The following is a 21,489-nucleotide window of genomic DNA, read 5'->3' as shown; positions in this document are numbered from 1 at the left end:
GATCTGGCACCAGGGGTAAGATCATGATAAGAAGAACCCTTGAGGGTGATAGAAATGTTCTGTCTTGTCTGTAGGAATACTTACACAATTATATATATTGATCAAAATTTACGGAAGTATACACTTAAAATGAGTGATGATTTCTCATATATGTATATTATCTAATAAAACTAATTATTTTAAGACATAAAATGGCATACCAAATTATGTTTAAAAGGTTTGATCTATAGAAGTGTGCATTATACTTGCTGAAGGCATCTATTACATTATACTATGTGTTGCTCTTAATAAGAGCAATTTTTTTTAAACTTTTATTTATTTATTTATTTATTTATTTTTTATCAGCTCCACCTACTGCCCATATCTTCTGAGCCCACCCAGGGCCCTTTCTACCTCCCATGCTCTTTTTTTTTTTTTTTTAACTTTTATTTAATGAATATAAATTTCCAAAGTATAGCTCATGGGTTACAATGGCTTCCCCTCCCAAAACTTCCCTCCCACCCACAACCCTCCCCTTTCCTGCTCCCTCTCCCATTCCAATCACATCATGATTCATTTTCAATTCTCTTTATATACAAAAGATCAGTTTAGTATAAATTAGGTAACGATTTCAACAGTTTGCCCCCATATAGCAACACAAAGTGAAAAACAAATACTGTTGGAGTACTAGTTATAGCATTAAATAAGAGTGTACAGCACATTAAAGGCAGAGATCCTACATATTATTTTTTTAAAAAATTAATTAATTTTCTATGCCATTTCCAATTTAACACCAGGTTTGTTTTTTTTTTTTTCATTTCCAATTATCTTTATATACAGGAGATCGATTCAGTATATAATTAGTAAAGATCTCATCAGTTTGTACCCACGCAGAAACACAAAGTGTAAAAATACTGTTTCAGTACTAGTTATAGCATCACTGCATATTAGACAACACATTAAGGACAGATCCCACATGGGATGTGAGTACACAGTGACTCCTGTTGCTGACTTAACAATTTGACACTCTTGTTCATGGCGTCAGTAATCTCCCTAGGCTCTAGTCATGAGTTGCCAGGGCTATGTAAGCCTTTAGGGTTCGCTGACTTTGATCTTATTCTGATAGGGTCACAGTCAAAGTGGAAGTTCTCTCCTCCCTTCAGAGAAAGGTACCTCCTTCTTTGATGGCCCCGTTCTTTCCACTGGGATCTCACTCACAGAGATCTTTCATTTAGGTCGTCTTCTTTTTTTCTTTTCCATGGTATCTTGGCTTTCCATGCCTACAATGCTCTCATGGGCTCTTCAGCCAGATCCGAAAGCCTTAAGGGCTGATTCTGAGGCCAGAGTGTTGTTTAGGACATCTGCCATTCTATGAGTCTGCTGTGTATCCCACTTCCCATGCTGGATCTTTCTCTCCCTTTTTGATTCTATCACTTAGTATTAGCAGACACTTGTCTTGTTTGTGTGATCCCATTGTTTCTTAGACCTATCCAAGCCATCGAATGTGAACTGAAATTGATCACTTGGACTAGTGAGATGGCATTGGTACATGCCACCTTGGTGGGATTGTATTGGAATCCCCTGGCACATTACTAACTCCATCATTTGGGGCAAGACTGATTGTGCATGTCCCAAACTGTGCATCTCCTCCCTCTCTTTTCCCACTCTGAAATTTAACAGGGATCACTTTTCAGTTAAAATTTAAACACCTAAGAATAATTGTGTGTTAATTACAGAGTTCAACCACTAGTACTAGAACAACAACAACAACAACAACAAATACTAAAAAGGATAAAGTATTACATTGTACATCTAGAGTCAGGACAAAAGCTGATCAGGTCATTGTTTCTTATAGTGTCCATTTCACTTCAACAGGTTTCCCCTTTGGTGCTCAGTTGTCGCCGATCAGGGAAAACAAATGATATTTGTCTCTTTGGGACTGGCATAATTCACTCAGCATGATGCTTTCCAGATCCCTCCATCTTGTTGCAAATGACTGGTTTCATTGTTCCTTACTGCTGTGTAGTATTCTATGGAGTACATGTCCCATAATTTCTTTATCCAGTCTACTGTTGATGGGCATTTGGGTTGGTTCCAGGTCTTAGCTATTGTGAATTGGGCTGCAATAAACATTAATGTGCAGATGGCTTTTTTATTAGCCAAATTAATTTCCTTTGGGTAAATTCCAAGGAGTGGGATGGCTGGGTTGTATGGTAGGGTTATGTTCAGGTTTCTGAGGAATCTCCAGACTGACTTCCATAGTGGCCTAACCAGTTTGCATTCCCACCAACAGTGGGTTAGTGTCCCTTTTTCCCCACATCCTCTCCAGCATCTATTGTTGGTAGATTTCTGAATGTGAGCCATTCTCACCGGGGTGAGGTGAAACCTCATTGTGGTTTTGATTTGCATTTCTCTGATTGCTAGTGATCTTGAACATTTTTTCATGTGTCTGTTGGCCATTTGGATTTCCTCTTTTGAAAAATGACTATTGAGGTCCTTGGCCCATCTCTTCAGTAGGTTGTTTGTTCTGTTGTTGTGGATTTTCTTGATTTCTATGTAGATTCTGGTTATCAACCCTTTATCTGTAGTAAAGTTTGCAAATATTTTTTCCCATTCTGTCGGTTGCCTCTTCACTTTCCTGACTGTTTCTTTTGAAGTACAGAAACTTCTCAATTTGATGCAATCCCAAATGTTAATTTTGGTTTTGACTGCCTGTGCTCCTGGGGTCTTTTCCAAGAAGTCTTTGCCTGTACCTATATCTTGCAGGGTTTCTCCAATGCTCTCTAATAATTTGATGGTTTCGGGTCGTAGATTTAAGTCTTTAATCCACGTTGAGTGAATTTTTGTGTAAGGTGAAAGGTATGGGTCTTGCTTCAAGCTTCTGCACATGGAAATCCAATTTTCCCAGCACCATTTATTGAATAGACTGTCCTTATTCCAGGGATTAGTTTTGGATCTTTGATCAAATATAAGTTGGTTGTAGATGTTTGGATTGATTTCTGGTGTTTCTATTCTGTTCCATTGGTCTATCCATCTGTTTCTGTACCAGTACCATGCTGTTTTGATGACAACTGCCCTGTAGTATGCCCTAAAATCTGGGATTGTGATGACTCCGGCTTTGTTTTTGTTGTACAAGATTGCTTTGGCTATTCGAGGTCTTCTGTGTCTCCATATGAATTTCAGCATTATTTTTTCCAGATCTGAGAAGAATGTCTTCGGTATCTTGATTGGTATTGCATTGAATGTATAAATTGCTCTTGGGAGAATAGACATTTTGATGATATTGATTCTTCCAATCCATGAGCATGGAAGATTTCTCCATTTTTTGGTATCCTCTTCTATTTCTTTCTTTAAGGTTTTGTAGTTTTCATCGTAGAGATCTTTAACGTCCGTGGTTAAGTTTATTCCAAGGTATTTGATTGTTTTTGTAGCTATTGTGAATGGGATAGATCTTAGAAGTTCTTCCTCAGCCGTGGTATTGCCTGTGTATACAAAGGCTCTTGATTTTTTTGGATTGATTTTATATCCTGCTACTTTGCCAAACTCTTCGATGAGTTCCAGTAGTCTCTTAGTAGAGTTCTTTGGGTCCCCTAAATAAAGAATCATATCATCTGCAAAGAGGGATAGTTTGACTTCTTCCTTCCCGATTTGTATCCCTTTAATTTCTTTTTCTTACCTAATAGCTCTGGCTAAAACTTCCAGAACTATATTGAATAGCAGTGGTGAGAGTGGGCATCCCTGTCTGGTACCAGATCTCAGCAGAAATGCTTCCAACTTTTCCCCATTCAATAGGATGTTGGCCATGGGTTTTTCGTATATTGCTTTGATTGTATTGAGGAATGTTCCTTCCATACCCAGTTTGCTTAGAGTTTTCATCATGAAAGGGTGTTGTATTTTATCAAATGCTTTCTCTGCGTCTATTGAGAGAATCATATGGTTTTTCTTCTGCAGTCTGTTAATGTAGTGTATTACGTTGATTGTTTTGCGGACGTTGAACCATCCTTGCATACCAGGGATGAATCCCACTTGGTCTGGGTGGATGATCTTTCTGATGTGTTGTTGCATTCTATTGGCCAGAATTTTATTGAGTATTTTTGCATCTATGTTCATCAGGGATATTGGTCTGTAATTCTCTATCAATGCTGCATCTTTCTCCGGCTTAGGAATTAAGGTGATGCTGGCTTCATAGAAAGAATTTGGGAGGATTCCCTCTTTTTCGATTGTTCTGAATAGTTTGAGAAGAATTGGAGTTAGTTCTTCTCTAAATGTCTGGTAGAACTCAGCAGTGAATCCATCTGGTCCTGGGCTTTTCTTTGTTGGGAGGGCCTTTATTACTGTTTCAATTTCTGTGTCAGTTATGGGTCTGTTTAGGTTTTCTATGTCTTCCTGGCTCAATTTAGGTAGATTGCATATGTCCAAGAATCTATCCATTTCTGATAGATTTCCCTGTTTACTGGCATACAAGTCCTTGTAGTAATTTCTGATGATTCTTTTTATTTCTGTGGTGTCTGTTGTTATGTTTCCTTTTTCATCTCTGATCCTATTGATTTGGGTCTTTTCTCTTCTTTTTTTAGTTAGTTGAGCCAATGGGGTGTCAATTTTGTTTATTTTTTCAAAAAACCAGCTCCTTGTTTGGCTGATTTTTTGTAATGTTTTTTTGGATTCAATCCTGTTGATTTCTTCTTTGATTTTAATTATTTCCCTTCTTCTACTGGGTTTGGGTTTGGTTTGCTGCAGATTTTCTAGATCCTTGAGATGACTTGAAAGCTCATCTATTTGGTGCCTCTCCAATTTCTTGATGTAGGCACCTATTGATATAAACTTTCCTCTTAACACTGCTTTTGTTGTATCCCATAAGTTTTGGTATGTTGTGCTGTTATCCTCATTTACTTCCAGAAAATTTTTGATTTCTCTTTTAATTTCTTCTATGACCCATTGTTCATTCAGGAGCATGTTGTTCAATCTCCATGTGTTTGAACGTGCTCTGGGGATTCCCGAGTTGCTAATTTCCAATTTCATTCCTTTGTGGTCTGAGAAGTTGCATGGTATGATTCTAATTCTTTTGAATTTGCTGAGACTTGCTTTATGGCCTAGTATGTGGTCAATCCTAGAGAAGGTTCCATGTACTGCTGAGAAGAATGTAAAGTCCTTAGATGTAGGATGAAATGTTCTGTAGATATCTGTTAGATCCATTTGGGCTATAGTGTCATTTAAATCTGCTGTCTCCTTGTTGATCTTCTGTCCTGTTGATCTGTCTATCTCTGAGAGTGGAGTATTGAAGTCCCCCAGTACTATTGTATTGGGGTCTAAGTCTCCCTTTAAGTCCCTTAACAAGTCTTTTAAATAAGCTGGTGCCCTGTGATTAGGTGCATATACATTGATAATCGTTATATCTTCCTGTTGAATGGATCCCTTAATCATTAAATAGTGCCCCTCTTTGTCTCTCCTGACAGTTTTTGTGGTAAAGTTTATGTTGTCCGATATTAAGATGGCTACGCCTGCTCTTTTTTCATTTCTGTTGGCATGGTATATCTTTTTCCAGCCTTTCACTTTCAGTCTGTATGGATCATTGTTGGAAAGATGAGTTTCTTGTAAGCAGCAAAAAGATGGGTTTTGTTCCTTAACCCAGTCAGCCAATCGGTGTCTTTTAACTGGACAGTTCAAGCCATTAACATTCAATGTGACTATTGAGAAGGAGTAACTTTGCCCTGCCATTTGCCAAAGATATTTTCTAATATCTGGTTTGAGATTCCTGTGATCTTTTGCTGTGGGGTTTCCTTCCTTTACCTTCTTTCATATTGGTGACCGTGTTTATGTATTTCTGTATGTAATACATCTTTAAGCATCTTTTGAAGGGCTGGACGAGTGGCGACAAATTCTTTCAATTTCTGTTTGCTGTGAAAGGTCTTTATTTCACCTTCATTCACAAATGAGAGCTTTGCAGGATATAATATTCTGGGCTGGCAGTTTTTCTCTCTTAGTACCTGGGCTATATCTCGCCATTCTCTCCTGGCTTGTAGGGTTTCTGATGAGAAGTCAGCTGTAAGTCTAATTGGAGATCCTCTGAGAGTAATCTGGCGTTTCTCTCTTGCACATTTTAGAATCTTTTCTTTGTGTTTCACTGTGGTGAGTTTGATTACAACATGTCGTGGTGAGGATCTCTTTTGGTCATGTTTATTAGGGGTTCTATGAGCTTCCTGTACTAGGATGTCTCTGTCCTTCTCCAAACCTGGGAAATTTTCTGCTAGTATCTCACTAAAAAGGCCTTCTATTCCTTTCTCCCTTTCCATGCCTTCAGGAACTCCTAGAACCCGAATGTTGGGTTTTTTAAGAGTATCCTGTAGGTTCCTGACAGTATTTTTTAGATTTCTGATTTCTTCTTCTTTTCTTTGATTTGACTGTTTCCTTTCCTGTTCTCTGTCTTCTAATTCCGATATTCTCTCTTCTGCTTCACCCATTCTGTTTTGAAGGCTCTCTAATGTGTTTGTCATTTGATCTATTGAGTTCTTCATTTCATTGTGGTTTTTTGTCACTATCTCAGTTTCCTGTTCTACTAGTTGTTTCATTTCATTTTGATTCCTCCTTAATATTTCATTTTCACGTGAGAGATTTTCTATCTTGTCCATTAAGGATTTCTGTAGTTCAAGAATTTGTTTTTGAGAACTTCTTAATGTTCTTATCAATTTTTTGAGATCTGCTTCTTGCATTCCCTCTATCTCTTCATCTTCATAATCTTGCATTGGCGTGCCTTGTTCACTAGGGGGCGTCATAGTGTCTTCCTTGCTCTTGTTACCTCGGCTTCTATGTTTGTTGTTTGGCATGTTGGAGATAATTTATGTTTTTTTTTTTTTTTTTTTTTTTTTTTGCTTTGGTGTTTTTTTTCTCGTTATACTATTCCTCTAAGTGAGCTGTCTGCTTTGTTGGAGCCTTAGGGGCTGTGATGGGTGTGGCCAGAGAGCTATGCTTCAGGTAAACTCTTCAGGTTTAAGGCTGTGTAAAGAGCGTCCCAGATTGCTCACTCTCTTGCTCCTTGCTGGCTTGCTTTCTCTCTCTCTTTTTTTTTTTTTTTTTTTGACTCAGTTGGGAGTGGAGTTGAGGGTAGTTGAAATCTGGCCTCTGTGAGTATTCGTTTGATCTACCCCTGGGACCACACACAGAGTTTATGCAGCCCTCAATGTGTTCTCCAGTTTAGCTAAATTTACTCAGTTTGGCTGCGCTTTACATATGTAAAATCGCGGTGCTCTTTGTTTTGCTTGGTGAGTGAAGGGAGAGGCCTCTGTCCCCCCCCCTCCCCCCCCCCAGTTTTTCGGGTTTCTGAGGTCTTTGTCTTACCCTCCTTGGTTCCCGCGCTGGCGAGAATCTGTGGCTCTGGCTCCTCTCCCGCCGCTCGGTTCGTCTTGGTTGTTTTTCCACGCGGTGGGCTCCCTGTAAGTCCTCTGTGTCCCATCCACAAGATCCGGAAGCGTTTCCTCTGCAGTTTTTTTCTTGGGTCTTTTCCTAAGGCTACAGTAATTCCACTTTTATGAAACTTTATTCTCCCAAACTAAAGGCGCACGTCCTCACTATCCGCCATCTTGGCTCCGCCCTTAAACTTTTATTTAATGAATATAAATTTCCAGTGTACAGCTTATGGATTACAATGGCTTCCCCCTCCCATAACTTCCCTCCCACCCGCAACCCTCCCCTGTCCTGCTCCCTCTCGCCTTCCATTCACATCAAGATTCATTTTCAATTCTCTTTATATACAGAAGATCAATTTAGTATAAAGATTTCAACAGTTTGCACCCACATGGAAACACAAAGTGAAACATACTGTTGGAGTACTAGTTATAGCATTAAATCAAAATGTACAGCACATTAAGGACAGAGATCCCACATGAGGAGCAAGTGCACAGTGACTCCTGTTGTTAACCCAACAAATTGACACTCTAGTTTATGGTGCCAGTAACCACCCTAGGCTGTCATCATGAGTTGCCAAAGCTATGGAAGCCTTCCAGTTTTGCAGTAAGAGCAATTTAATGGCAGCATTGGTGGATACATTGTGCCTCTGGGGAAAGAGTATAAAAAAATCATAAGGGGATTTATGTAGACAGGAAAACAGTTTTTCAGTCCACTGGGATAAGTAACCCTTAAATGCTATCATAAGCAATTAGAGTATCATGAAATGGCAATACTTATATCTTCAGATACTATGTTTTTATTTTAAAGATATATTTATTTATTTGAAAGGCAGATTTACAGAGAGAAGGGGAGAGACAGAGATCTTCCATCCACTGGTTCATTTCCCAAATGGCCGCAATGGATCGAGCCGGGTAGATCTGAAGCCAGGAGCCAGGAGCTTCTTTCAGGTCTCCCACATGGGTGCAGGGGCCCAACACTTGGGCCATCTTCCAGTGTTTCCCCAAGCCATAAGCATGGGGCTGGATCAAAAGTGGAGCAGCTGGGACTCAAACCGGCACCCATATGGGATGCTGACACTGCAGGCAGTGGCTTTACCCACTACACCACAGCACTAGCACCAGTGTTTTCACTTTAAATGGTTAATTTAAAAAAACTTATTTGAAAGGCAGGGTTACAGAGAGGGAAAGGCAGAGATCTTCCATTCACTGGCTCACTCCTCAAAAGGCCACAACATCTAGAGCTGGGCCATTCCAAAGCCAGGATCAGAAGCTTCATCTGGGCCTCCCATGTGGGTAGCAGGGGCCCAAGCACTTGGGTCATCCTACACTGCTTTGCCAGGCACATTAGCAGGGAGCTGGACCAGAAGTGGAACAGCCAGACTCCATCTGGTGCCCAGATGGGATGCTGGCATTGCAGGTGGCAGCTTTACCTGCTATGCCACAATACCAGCCCCATTGATAATGGCTTTGAGAAATTACTGGAAAATTCCAAGATCAGGTTGAAAAAGGCACTTTCTGGTACTGGCTCTAAGCCTTTTACCTTAGATGAGAAAAGAAATACTAGCATCATTTATTTAAGTAAAGGGTGTTGGTCTTTATATACATTTCAGATGGGTGAAAATATATTTGAAAATGTTTCTGTGAAACTGCTGTAGTGAGTGCAATAGACTTTGACATGCTAGTATTTTATATTTGTATTGGTTTATTATCTGAACATTTGTAGAAATGCAGATGTAAGCATATAACATTAGTATAAAATGCTTATTTAGGAAACCATTCACAATATAGTGAAAACTATAAACTATGATTTAAACTAATTTTGAAAATCAGACACCTATTTAACAGGATGTATCAAGGCTTTTGTTGCTTGCTTTAAAATAACAGATGATATGATGTGATATTTGTGTATTAAATTCTTTGGCTTAATTTCATTTAACTCTGAGGACAAATGCTAAGAAATATTTCCCATCTAAATCTTACAGAAGTATATAGCACAGCTTCAGACCTTTGGTGACAGTGTTGTAACACACCATAAAATGGCAATGCTGTTCCATAAAGATCTGTGCACCTCTATCTGCTTATCCCTATCCTGTGTCTTTTTCTCTCTACCTCTTTTTTGCTTGTTGAGTGATAGCAAGTGTAGACTCATAAGCTCCTGGGTTGCTTGTTTACCCCTATATTTCCAAGCACCTATCACAGAGCAATTCCCATGGCAGGTATGATGACTGAATAAGATGCTGTACTGGGCATTCAAGTACAATGATGATTGAGTACTTGTTTTCAGGGAAGTCACAGTTTAGAGGAACACACAGATAAATAAACAGTTGTACAATATGGTAAGTGTCGCCAGAGTAGAGGCTTGTACAAATTAGTATGACTTTCCAGAAAATGGTGGCATCTGAAAGGCTTCACAGAGAAAGTGACATCTGAGCAGAGTCTAAAATATGAAAGTAAGTTGCAAAGTGGCAAAGTGTATTCCACATGGAACCAAAGGAAAGATGTTTGGGAAATGTGGAGTGAGGAATAAGGAATAAAGTATGAGAAAATATAGCCAAAAAGATGATTGGGGCCAGTTGGTAAGAAGCCTCAAGAGTTTGAAATCAGTGGTTGTTTCTGAGTTGTGTTTTTTCTTTAATTTTTTTATTTATATAAGGCAAACAAATTTTATGTAATTTATACATTTAAGAACATAATTCTTCCCACCTTCCCTGTTCCTTCCTTTTTGCTTTTTCTTTTAAATTTTACAATGACATATTTTCAGTTTATTTTATAATCATAGGCTTAACTACCCACTAAATAAAGAATTCAACAAGTAGTTAGTAGAAAAACCATTGTTCTAGGGCTGGCACTATGGCGTAGTAGGTTAAGCCACTACCTGTGAAATTGGCATGCCATATGGGTGCTGATTTGAGTCCCAGCTGCTTCGTGTCGGATCCCTCTCTCTGCTAATGGCCTGGGAAAGCAATGGAAGACAGCTCAAGTACTTGGGCCCCAGCACCCATGTGGGAGACCCAGAAGGGGCTCCTGGCTTCAGATTGGCCCAGCTCAAGCCATTGCAGCCATTTGGTGAGTGAACTAGCAGATGGGAGACTCTTTCCCTCCGTCCCTTCCTCCCTCCCTCTCTCCCTCTCCCCATAATTCTGCCTTTCAAATAAATACATCTTTTTTTAAAAAAGAAAAGAAAAACCATTGTTCCTCAAGAGTATAGACAAGGGTATACTTTGAGATTTCAAGTCTTGAAATGTCAGCTTAGCTCATAAACATTGCATATTTTGGGTACTCTATATTAGTTGCCACAAATCAGGGAAAATATATTGTCTTTTTGGGACTGGCTTATTTCACTAAGAACAGTGATTTCCAGTTATAACCATTTTGTTGTAAAAGGCAGGATTTCAATCTTCTTTAAGGCTAAGTGGTATTCCATAGTGTATATATACCACATTTTCTTTATTGAGTTATCAGCTGCTGGACATCTGGGTTATTTCTGTATCTTAACTATTGTGAATTGAACTATAATAAAAAAGGGGGTACAGGGGCCTGTGCTGTGGCGTAGCGGGTAAAGCTGCTGCCTGCAGTGCCGGTGTCCCATATGGGTACCAGTTAAAGTCCCAGCAGCTCCACTTCCGAACCAGCACTCTGCTATGGCATGGGAAGACAGTAGAAGATGGCCTAGGTCCTTAGGCCCCTGCACCCACATGAGTGACCTGGAAGAAGCTTCTGGCTCCTGGCTTTGAATTGGTGCAGCTCTGGCTGTTGCATCCAATTGGGGAGTGAAGCAGTGGATGGAAGAACACACATACTCTCTCTCTCTCTCTCTTTCCCCCCCCGCCCCCTCCACCCCAGTCTCCATCTTCCTCCTCCTCCTCCTCTCCCCCTCCCTCTCCCTGCCTCTCCTTCTCTCTCTGTGTAACTCTTTCAAATAAAATACAATAAATCTTTTTTAAAAAAGGGCGAGGGTGTGATACAGATAACTTTTCATATGCTGATTTTATTTTGTTTGGTAAATTCCCAGAAATAGGATGGCTGAGTTATATGGTAGATTTTCAGATCTCTGAAGATTCTCCATGAGGGTGCAGGGGCCCAAGCAACTGGGCCATCTTCCACTGCTTCCCTAGGCCATAGCAGAGAGCTGGATTGGAAGTAGAGCAGGTGTGACTCGAACTGGCGCCCATGTGGGATGTCGGCATTGCAGGCAGTGGCTTTACCTGCTATGCCCAAAGCTATTTTGATTACAACTGCCCTGTGGAATGTCATGAAATCTGGTATTGTGATACCTCCAGCTTTGTTTTTGTTGTTTAAGATTGTTTCAGCTATTCAGGGTCTCTTGTATTTCCATATGAATTTTGGCACCATTTTTTTCTAGACCATAAATTAATGCTATTAGTATTTTGAGATCACATTGAATCTGTAAATTGAGTTTGCTAGTATGGACATTTTGATGATATTAATTATTCCAGTGTACAAACACATAGATGATTTTTTTCCATTCTTTTGTGTCATCTATGTCTTTAATGTTTTGTAATTTTCCTCGTAGAGATCTTTCACCTCCTTGGTTAAATTTATTCCAAGGTATTTTTTTTTGGTAGCTATTGTAAATGGTCTTACAGTTCTTTCAGATTATTTATGATCTACATATTCTTTCTCAGCCATGTATTATCTGTGTATATGAATGATATTGATTTTTGTATGTTGATTTTATGTCCTACCACTTACTCAGCTCTTATGAATTCCAATAGTCTCTTTGTGGAGTCATTTGGTTTCCCTATATATAGGATCCTTGTATCTGCAAACAGGGATAATTTGATTTCCTCCTTTTCAATTTGTATTCCTTTGATTTCTTTTCCTTGCCTAGTGGCTTTGGCTAAAACTTCCAGCACTATTTTGAATGGCCATTCTGAGAGTGGGCATCCTCATCTGGTTCCAGATCTTAGTGGAAATGCTTCCAGCTTTTCCTTTTTTTTTTTTTTTTTTTTTTTCAGATTGAAGAAATTCCCTTTTATTCATTGTTTTAATAGAAAGCTTTCATTTTCATAAGTACAACTTTTGGATTATAGTGGTCCTTCCCCTCATACCTGCCCTACCACCCCCAAACCATCCCAACTGCTACTCCCTCTCCCATCCCATTCTTCATTAAAATTTATTTTTAATTATCTTTATATATAGTAGATCAACTCTGTACTAAGTAAAGATTTTCAACAGTTTGCACCCACACAGACACACAGTATAAAGTACTGTTTGAAGATTAGTATTACTGTTAATTCTCTTAGTACAACACATTAAGGACAGAGGTCCTACATGGGGAGAAAATGCACAGTGACTCCTGTTGCTGATTTTACAATTGACACTCTTATATATGATGTCAGTGATCACCTGAGGCTCTTGTCATGAGCTGCCAAGGCTCTGGAAGCCTCTTGAGTCCACAAACTTCGACATTATTTAGGCAAAGCCATAATCAAAGTGGAAGTTCTCTCCTCCCTTCAGAGAAAGGTACCTCCTTCTTTGATGGCCCCTTCTTTCCACCAGGATCTCACAGAGATCTTTCATGTAGGTCATTTTTGGCCACTGTGTCTTGGCTTTCCATATCTGAAATGCTCTCATGGGATTTTTAGCGAGATCCGAATGCTTTAAGGGCTGATTCTGAGGCCAGAGTACTGTTTAGGGCATTTGTCATTCTATGAGTCTGCTGTGTGACCTTCCAGCTTTTCCTTATTCAATATGATGCTGGCTGTGGGTTTGTTATAAATTGCATTGATTGAGTTAAGGAATGTTCCTTCTAGACCCAATTTGGTTAAGGTTTTTTATCATGAAAAGGTGTTGTATTTTATCAAATGTTTCCTCTGCATCTATTGAGATAATCACATGGTTTTGATTTTTCAGTTTGTTAATGTGATGTCTTGTATTTATTGATTTGCATAGCATTGTTTTAGTAACTTGTATTTTTTATTATAACATACAAAAAACATCTGAAATCATTTACATATAGCTCAAAAGTTTTTCACAATACAAACACTCAGAATAATTTCTAGAGCCTCCCAGATGTCCAAACCAGTCATTCCTTGTCCCCTAGGATAGCCATTTTATTGGTTTCTGACACTATACATTTTGGCTTTTCTGTAAATGAGATTTTGCTGTCATCTGTCTTGTTTTTCTTGATCAACATTATATTTGTGAGATTCATTCATGTTGGCCGGTGCCGCAGCTCACTTGGCTAATCCTCTGCCTGTGGTGCCAGCACCCTGGGTTCTGTCCTGATTGTTCCTCTTCCAGTCCAGCTCTCTGCTGTGGCCCGGGAAGGTAGTGGAGGATGGTCCAAGTGCTTGGGCTCTGCACCACCACATCGGAGACCAGGAGGAAGCACCTGGCTCCTGGCTTCGAATCAGTGCAGCGTGCCGGCCATAGCAGCCATTTGGAGGGTGAACCAACAGAAAAGGAAGACCTTTCCCTCTCTTTGTCTCTCTCTTTCTGTCTAACTCTGCCTGTCCAAAAAAAAAAAAAAAAAAAATTCATCCATGTTGCTGCAGAAGTTTCTTCACTTTGATTGCTATAAGTTATTCCACTGGCAGTGTACCACATTTTATTTATTCTTTTCTGTTGTTGGACATTTGGGGTTATTTGCAGGTGTTTACTGTTAGAAATAGTACTTATGTGAACATTTTTATATATGCCTTTTGGTAATATAGATATGCATTTCTGTTGAAGACCCAAACCAGTGCCCATATGGGATGCTGTCACTGCAGGTGTTGGCTTTACTTGCTACACCATGGTGCTGGCCCCCTAGAAAAGAGATATTTAACTTAAATATAATTCAACGCAATACCTTATCTTTATAGTTCATTCTCTTGTGTCCTGCTAAAAATGATTTTTGGTTACTCTGCAGAGAATAAAACATATATACTAATGATTAAAATTTCTCAGCTACACTGGAAGTTAAAAGGCAATTACTGTCTATGTTAGGGATCTCCAAGACCATCCCAGGGTTTAGTGACCCACTATGATGACTCACAGGACTCAGCATATACTTGTACTCATGCAGTGGAGGAATTCAAAGCTGAACCATCAAAGGGAAATCATCAGTTAGAGTCTAGAGGAAACTATGTACAAGTTCCCAAGAGTCTTTTTCCAGTGGAGTCACATGGGACCTGGCTTAATTCCTGCACCAACTAGCGGAGACTACACATGGAGGACATTAGAGACTCCATGTACGAGGCTACCACTGGGAACTGGTCACATAGGCACTGTCAACATAGCATATACAAAAATTCCAGACTTTAAAAGGAAAGCAGATGTTGAATCTTCCATGTAGGGACAGTATAGACTTCTGCTTATTTAGGTCTTCATTAATTTTTCTCAATAATGTTGTAATTTTCTTTTTGGGGTCTTGGATTTGCATATCTTTTATTGTATGTATCCCTAGTTATTTGATGGCTTATGCATTTGCAAACACTACCATTTTAAATTTTCATTTTCTATTTGTTGACAGAAATAAAATTGAAATTTTGTATATTGACCTTTAATCCAATGATTAGTACACTCTTATTTTTTTTTTCTAAAGATTCATTTCATTTATTTGAAAGACAGAGTTACAGAGAGAGGTAGAGCCAGATAGAGAAAGAGGTCTTCCATCCACTGGTTCACTCCCCAAATGACTGCAATGCCCAGAGCTGAGCTGTTCCAAATCCAGGAGCCAGGAGCTTTTTCCGGGTCTCCCACACAGGTGTGGGGGTCAAGGAGTTGGGCCATCTTCTGCTTTCCCAGGCCATAGCAGAGAGCTGGATTGGAAGTGGAGCAGCCGGGACTCAAACCAGCACCCATATGGGATACCAACTCTGCAGGCCAGGGCTTTAACCTACTGCACCACAGTGCTGGCCCCTGTACACTGTTATTTTTAAAGTGAGTTATTTATAGTATGTATTACATTGAATTTTCTATTACATAATTATTTAATGTTTTCTTGTTCCTTCCTTCCTTCATCTTCCCTCTCTCCCTCATTCCTTTCCTTCCATATCATTATTAGTCTACCTCCACCCCCAGCTGCTTATGCTAACTGCCAGGTCCAACAAAATGTTCTGTGGAGGAGATGATAGCTATATTTGTCTTATTCCTAGTCTTGAGGAAAGCTTTTATGAACATTAAAAATGGGGATGGCTATAGGTTTTCTGTGGATATTCTTTATCACTGTAAGGATGTTCCTTCTATTCATAGTTGGCTAAAAGGTTGGTTGTACTACATTTTGAATGTTTTATACTTTATATGTTTTTCCTGCATCTGTTTGATCATGTGACTTCTACTTAATGTGATTATAATTATTAATTTTTAATCAAAGGTTTTTAATTTTGAGTCTCTTATGGATATTTCTTTCTGTGTTCTAAGAAATCTGTGTGCTTTTTTATTTAGGTTTGGTTCCATTTCAAATTAATTCTTTGTGTATGTGTGAGATATATGGGTACAGGCTTTTTTTCATACCATTTTATAATTGTTCCAGCACTATTGTTGAAAAGACTTTTTTCTTCCCCATCAGATTGCAGTGTTGCCTTTTGTTGAAAAACAAATGACCATATAGATGTGGGCCTATTTCTTGGACAGTGATTGGCTTTTAAATATTGAACTAATCTTGCGTTACTGCATTAAGCCCCATTTGGTCATGTTGTATTGTCTTTTTTACATATGGCTAAGTTTGATTCTAATATTTGAATAGGGTTTTTGCATTGAGTTCATGAGGCAGATTGGTTTATAATTTTTCTTGTAATTTTCATGTCAGAGTTTGCTAGCAAGGTTATGCTAGGCTTATAACAGAAATTGTAAAGTGTTCCTTTCTTGTTTTCTGTAAGAATCTGTGTAAATGTATTATTCATGATTCCATCTAGATCTGAAGTTTCCTTTGTGAGGTTTTAATGTGGATTAGGTTTCTTTAATAGAAAAATATGTCACCTTCATTTAAATTGTCATATTTATTTTAAAAGTTGATCATAATATGTCTTTTTTAAAGATTTACTTGAAAGGCACTGTTAGGGAGGAGGGAGGGAGAGGGAGAGAGGGAATTAGAGTGAGAATCTTCCATCCACTGGTTAACTCCCCAAATGGCTACAATGGCTAGGGCTGGGCCAGACCAAAGCCAAAAGCCAGGAGCTTCTTTAGGGTTTCCCAGGTGGTTGCAGGGGCCCAAGTACTTGAGCCATCTTCCATTGATTTCCCAGGCCATTAGTACGAAGCTGGATTGGAAGCTGAACAGCGGGGCCTCAAACCGGCATCCAGTGTGGGATGCTGGTGTTGCAAGTGGCGGCTTTACCTGCTGTGCCACAACACTACCCCTCATAATGTCTGTCTTTTTAAAAAAAGGTTTGTTTATTTCAAAATCAGAGTTACAGAGAGAGAAATGGAGGGACAGAGAAAGGAGAGAGAGAGAGAGAGAGAGAGAGAGAGAGAGAGAGAGAGATGGTTATTTTCCATCTGCTGGTTACTTCCCATTTATTGTTAAGATATTAGCTCAGTTATGGAGGTTGAGAGATCCCACAGCTGCTGCTTAAAAGCTGGAGACTTGGTTCACCACATCAAATGTTGTTCTTGTCTAGAAATGCCCTCACAGACATAACCAGAAATAGTGTTTAATCAGGTATGTGGGCATTTCATGACCTAGTCAGGTTGACACATCACATTAACTATGACAAGTTCCTTCTTTGGGGATTAAATCTGACAGAGCCTAGACTTTTTAGACAGTTATAAATGGCATGTTTTTCTATAAAGAAAAAACTCAAAAGATCATTTTTTAAGATTTCATAATGAGTCATAAGAAGAGTCGGGACATGTCTGTATAGCCCTGTAGTCAACCTTGAGGCCTGCTTACCAAAATAATTCTAATTGTATCCATAGATATAATCAGTATTCTTCTAATTGTATTAAGTAGGCTTAATGAATGTTATTTTTCTATTGATAATGGAGATCACTCTGTACAAAGGGGCATCATAAAGTACATGAAAAATGCACATTATCTCTAAGTTATATTTTCCATGAACTTTTTGAAATCCTCTTGCATTATTGGGTATTCTAGGAGATTCCTGAGGGGAGGGGTAGAGGCAATATCCTGAGTTTTCATTTTGTTGGAAGTTTCTAAAGACCTGATAAAACTTCTCAAAGGTTCCTGGGAACCTAAAGGGCAGTGATCATAGTATTGATAATGCCCTATGAATGCAAGGACCATGTCCTGTTTGTTACTGTCATCCCTGAAGTAGCTAATATATAATAGGTGCTCACTAATATTGTTTGATTGAGACAAGGATATAAACAATTTGATGAAAAGAAAGAAATTCGGTTGTTTGACATAAAGGAGACAACTCATCTCTGAAGGGTCAAAAAAATTGATTGGAACTGACCAGTGTTCTATAAGAAGCAGAAACATATTAAGTGGAATGGGTTCAGAATTGTATCAGTACACATTTCTGACACAGCTAAAGATCCAAGTCCCACTCATTGATCAACCTTTTAGAACAGTCTTTCTTTCTTTTCTTTTTTTTTTTTTTTGTTGGACAGGCAGAGTTAGAAAGAGAGAGAAAAGTCTTCCTTCCGTTGGTTCACCCCCCAAGTGGCCACTACAGCTGGCGCGCTGCACTGATCCGAAGCCAGGAGCCAGGTACTTCCTCCTGGTCTTCCATGTAGGTGCAGGGCCCAGGGACTTGGGCCATCCTCCACTGCCCTCCTGGGCCACAGCAGAGAGCTGGACTGGAAGAGGAGCAACCAGGACAGAACTAGCGCCCTAACCGGAACTAGAACCTGGGGTGCCGGCAATGCAGATGGAGGATTAGCCTAGTGAGCTGTGGTGCCGGCCTCTAGAACAGTCTTTCTAATGATTGGAACCATATGATATGAACTTCTTTTGCTCTGTTAATCTCTTCTTTGATTCCTCTAATATCTCTATCACTTCTTAGCCAAGGGAAATGTCTCCCCTGTGCTCATACCATCCTTCCCTGCCTCTTCTCAGAATTAATGGCATCTCTTTCTTTCATTTTCTTTTTTTAAAGATTTATTTTATTTGAAAGATTTATTTTATTTGAAAGGCACAGTTACAGAGGGAGAGAGAGAGCTTCCATCTGCTAGTTCACTCCCCAAATGGCCACAACAGCTGGAGCTGGGCCAGGCTGAAGCCAGGAGCTAGGAGTTTCTTCTAGGTCTCCCACATGGGTGGAGGGTCCATCTTCTGCTGCTTTTCCAGGTGCCATTAGCAGCGAGCTGGATTAGAAGTGAAGCAGCCAGGACTTGAACCAGGCCATAAGGGGTGCTGGCATTGCAGGCAGCAGCTTAGTTCACTATGCCACAGCGCCAGTTCTGTAGTTTTATTTTTTTGATTTAGTGGCATGTGTTCTTTTGCCAATGTTTTCAAGGCTTTCCCACCCTTAAAAATACTGAAAAGCCTTCCCTAGACTCTTTTCAAGCTACCATCCTGACTTTGTCTTCCCCGCTTTGCCATCAAAATTAGATAAGTTTTTGTTCATTTCTTCTATTTATTACCTGATGCAGCACCCTCTTCTCCATCCATTTTCTTCTTGATTTCTGTTCAATCTTTGACATTCTCCTTCCTGACTACTTGGATAGCTTCTTCTAGTAGTAGGCAGTCAGCTGTTTCTATTGTTTAAGAAAAAAACTTTTATTCTTCTGAGTGAGAGAGACAAACAGTGGTAACTAGGGCCCTTAAATGGCCTTTTTTATGACTTAATTGACAACCAAATGAGGAAGTATAGTTTTTGTGTTTTGAGAAATCCAGTTGACACTTAAAAATGCCAAATCAAGAAACCAGGGTTGGTGTTACCGTGCAGCAGTTAAGATACTGCCTGGAATGCTGGCTTCCAATATGGGCACTGGTTCCACTCCCAGCTACTCCACTTCTGATCGAGCTCCTGCTAATGCCCTGGGAAAGTGGCAAAAGAAGGCCTAAGTGTTTGGGCCCTGCCACCCACATGGGAGACCTGGATGAAATTCCTGGCTTCTACCTGGCCCAGTCCTGACATTGTAGTCATTTGGAGAGTGAACCAGCAGATGGAAGATCGATCTCTCTGCTTTTCAAATAAATAAATTTTTAAACAATAAAAACAAATGCAAACCATAAGTAGTTAACCGTAAGGGTAGTGCTGAGGAGTAACTGTGTACTTGCACACTGCAACACTGTTGGCAAAGGCATTGTAGCTTCACTGACCTTCCAGACTAGCAAAGCCAGAAGGTGGCTGTGGCACTCCCTTAAATACACCTTTCAGCATTGTGAGCGAAGTTCCAAGTTCTTCTCACCTGAGATAATTAGGATACTACTTCTACTAAATAAAACCAATGGGCCGGCGCCGCGGCTCAATAGGCTAATCCTCCGCCTAGCGGTGCCAGCACACTGGGTTCTAGTCCCGGTCAGGGGAGTGCCAGATTCTGTCCCGGTTGCCCCTCTTCCAGGCCAGCTCTCTGCTATGGCCCAGGAGTGCAGTGGAGGATGGCCCAAGTGCTTGGGCCCTGTACCCCATGGGAGACCAGGATAAACACCTGGCTCCTGCCTTCGGATCAGCGTGGTGCGCCGGCCGCAGTGCACCGGCCGCGGCGGCCATTGGAGGGTGAACCAACGGCAAAGGAAGACCTTTCACTCTCTCTCTCTCACTGTCCACTCTGCCTGTAAAAAAAGAAAAGAAAACCAATGGGCCCATTGTCTGCTTGCCTATGGAAAGGAGGAGCCTCTTAATGCAGTGTATGGACTGCTATGCAGGTGCTGTCATCTTTGTGGTCTGTGACCAAAAAGGCGAGAACTTGGAGTAGGATTGAAATCAGGGGCATTAAGTGGGATCGTGTCCATAAAGCACCTACAGCAGAAGAGTAAGTTTCCAAAGAGAAACAATTGCATAAAAACTTTTCTTGATTTTTCCTTTCTTTTCTTCAGCAGCACCATGGCTGTAGGTAGGGGACTGATCTTCCCTAAACTTTTCCTGATAGTAGTCATCTATTTATGTTCTGGCAACTACTATGTAAGATACTGTTGTGTCCATGGAATTCGCTTGTTCAATCTGTTTACCAGACTTAAGGATGCTGCAAAGAACATGGAATCTTGAAGTGGGGAATTCTTTCATCTCAAAAAGTAAAATTTGAATCTTTGAGGTGTCACTCAACAATTAGCCTGAAAACCCTGTATTGCAGTTAATAAAGGAAAGGGCAGATGTACATAGCCTGTAATGACCTCTTGAATCAGCCATGTAGTCACAATCATATGTGTATGTTGTAACACTGGTAATGGTGTCTAAATTCAAAAGGAAGTGACATAGCATTATAGCAACAGTTGAGTTGGGTCTATAATTCTTATTCTTCTTTAGATTTATTTGAAAGGCAGAGTTGAGGCAGAGAGAGAGGAGGGAGGGAGGGAGGGAGGAAGAGAGGGAGAGAGAGAGAGATGGATGTCTTCCATCTGCTTCCATCTGGTGGTTCACTCCCCAAATGGCCACAATGGCCAGAGCTGCACCGATCCAAATCCAGGAGCCAGGAGCTTCTTCCGGGTCCCCCAGACAGGTGCAGGGACCCAAGAACTTGGACCATCTTCCACTGCTTTCTCAGGCCATAGCAAAGAGCTGGATCAGAAGTGGAGCAGCCAGGACTCAAACTGGTGCCCATGTGGGATGTGGGCACTGCAGGTAGTGGCTTTACCTGATACGCCACAGTGCTGGCTGCTGTAATTATTTTATTAAATGTTTAATACTATAAAAGAAAGCCTCAGAGTTTCTCTCCTTACTTTCTAGGTAAGTAAATTTATTTGTAGGTGGAGAATCTAGTTAAGATATTTCTGTACGGTTACAAAATAGGGAGAGCTACTGTATTTCTGCCTCATTTTCTTTAAAATGTAAATGTCCTCTGAATATTAGTGGTTTAAAAGGTCTGCATTAATCTTATTGAATGTAATCACTGGTTGTTTAGCTGAATTCCTAATTTATGCCAGGGCTAATTACAAAAGCAGATTTATTTTATTAAACCTTAAGTTATATACAAAATTTATTCCACTTATGGAATGACTGTTTTGTTTTTATAACAGAAAACTTCTGTTTGATGTTTTGACAGGCTAAGGTAAAAACTTTGAGACTTTGACAAACGAAAGTGCCTTTAAGGG

At 40.0% G+C, this 21,489-nt stretch overlaps 1 protein-coding gene across 2 annotated transcripts in view; it reads left to right on the top strand.

Annotated features, from left to right (window-relative positions):
* Positions 1-21,489, top strand: part of HIBCH (3-hydroxyisobutyryl-CoA hydrolase) — a 116,080-nt gene that overhangs the window by 83,616 nt on the left and 10,975 nt on the right. The gene's annotated exons all lie outside the window — the stretch shown is intronic.

The sequence above is a fragment of the Lepus europaeus genome, chromosome 1 (genome assembly GCF_033115175.1).
Source record: "Lepus europaeus isolate LE1 chromosome 1, mLepTim1.pri, whole genome shotgun sequence".
NCBI classification, from domain to species: domain Eukaryota; kingdom Metazoa; phylum Chordata; class Mammalia; order Lagomorpha; family Leporidae; genus Lepus; species Lepus europaeus.
The sequence above is the reverse complement of the archived record's forward strand: the minus strand, read 5'-3'. Positions and strand labels throughout refer to the sequence as shown.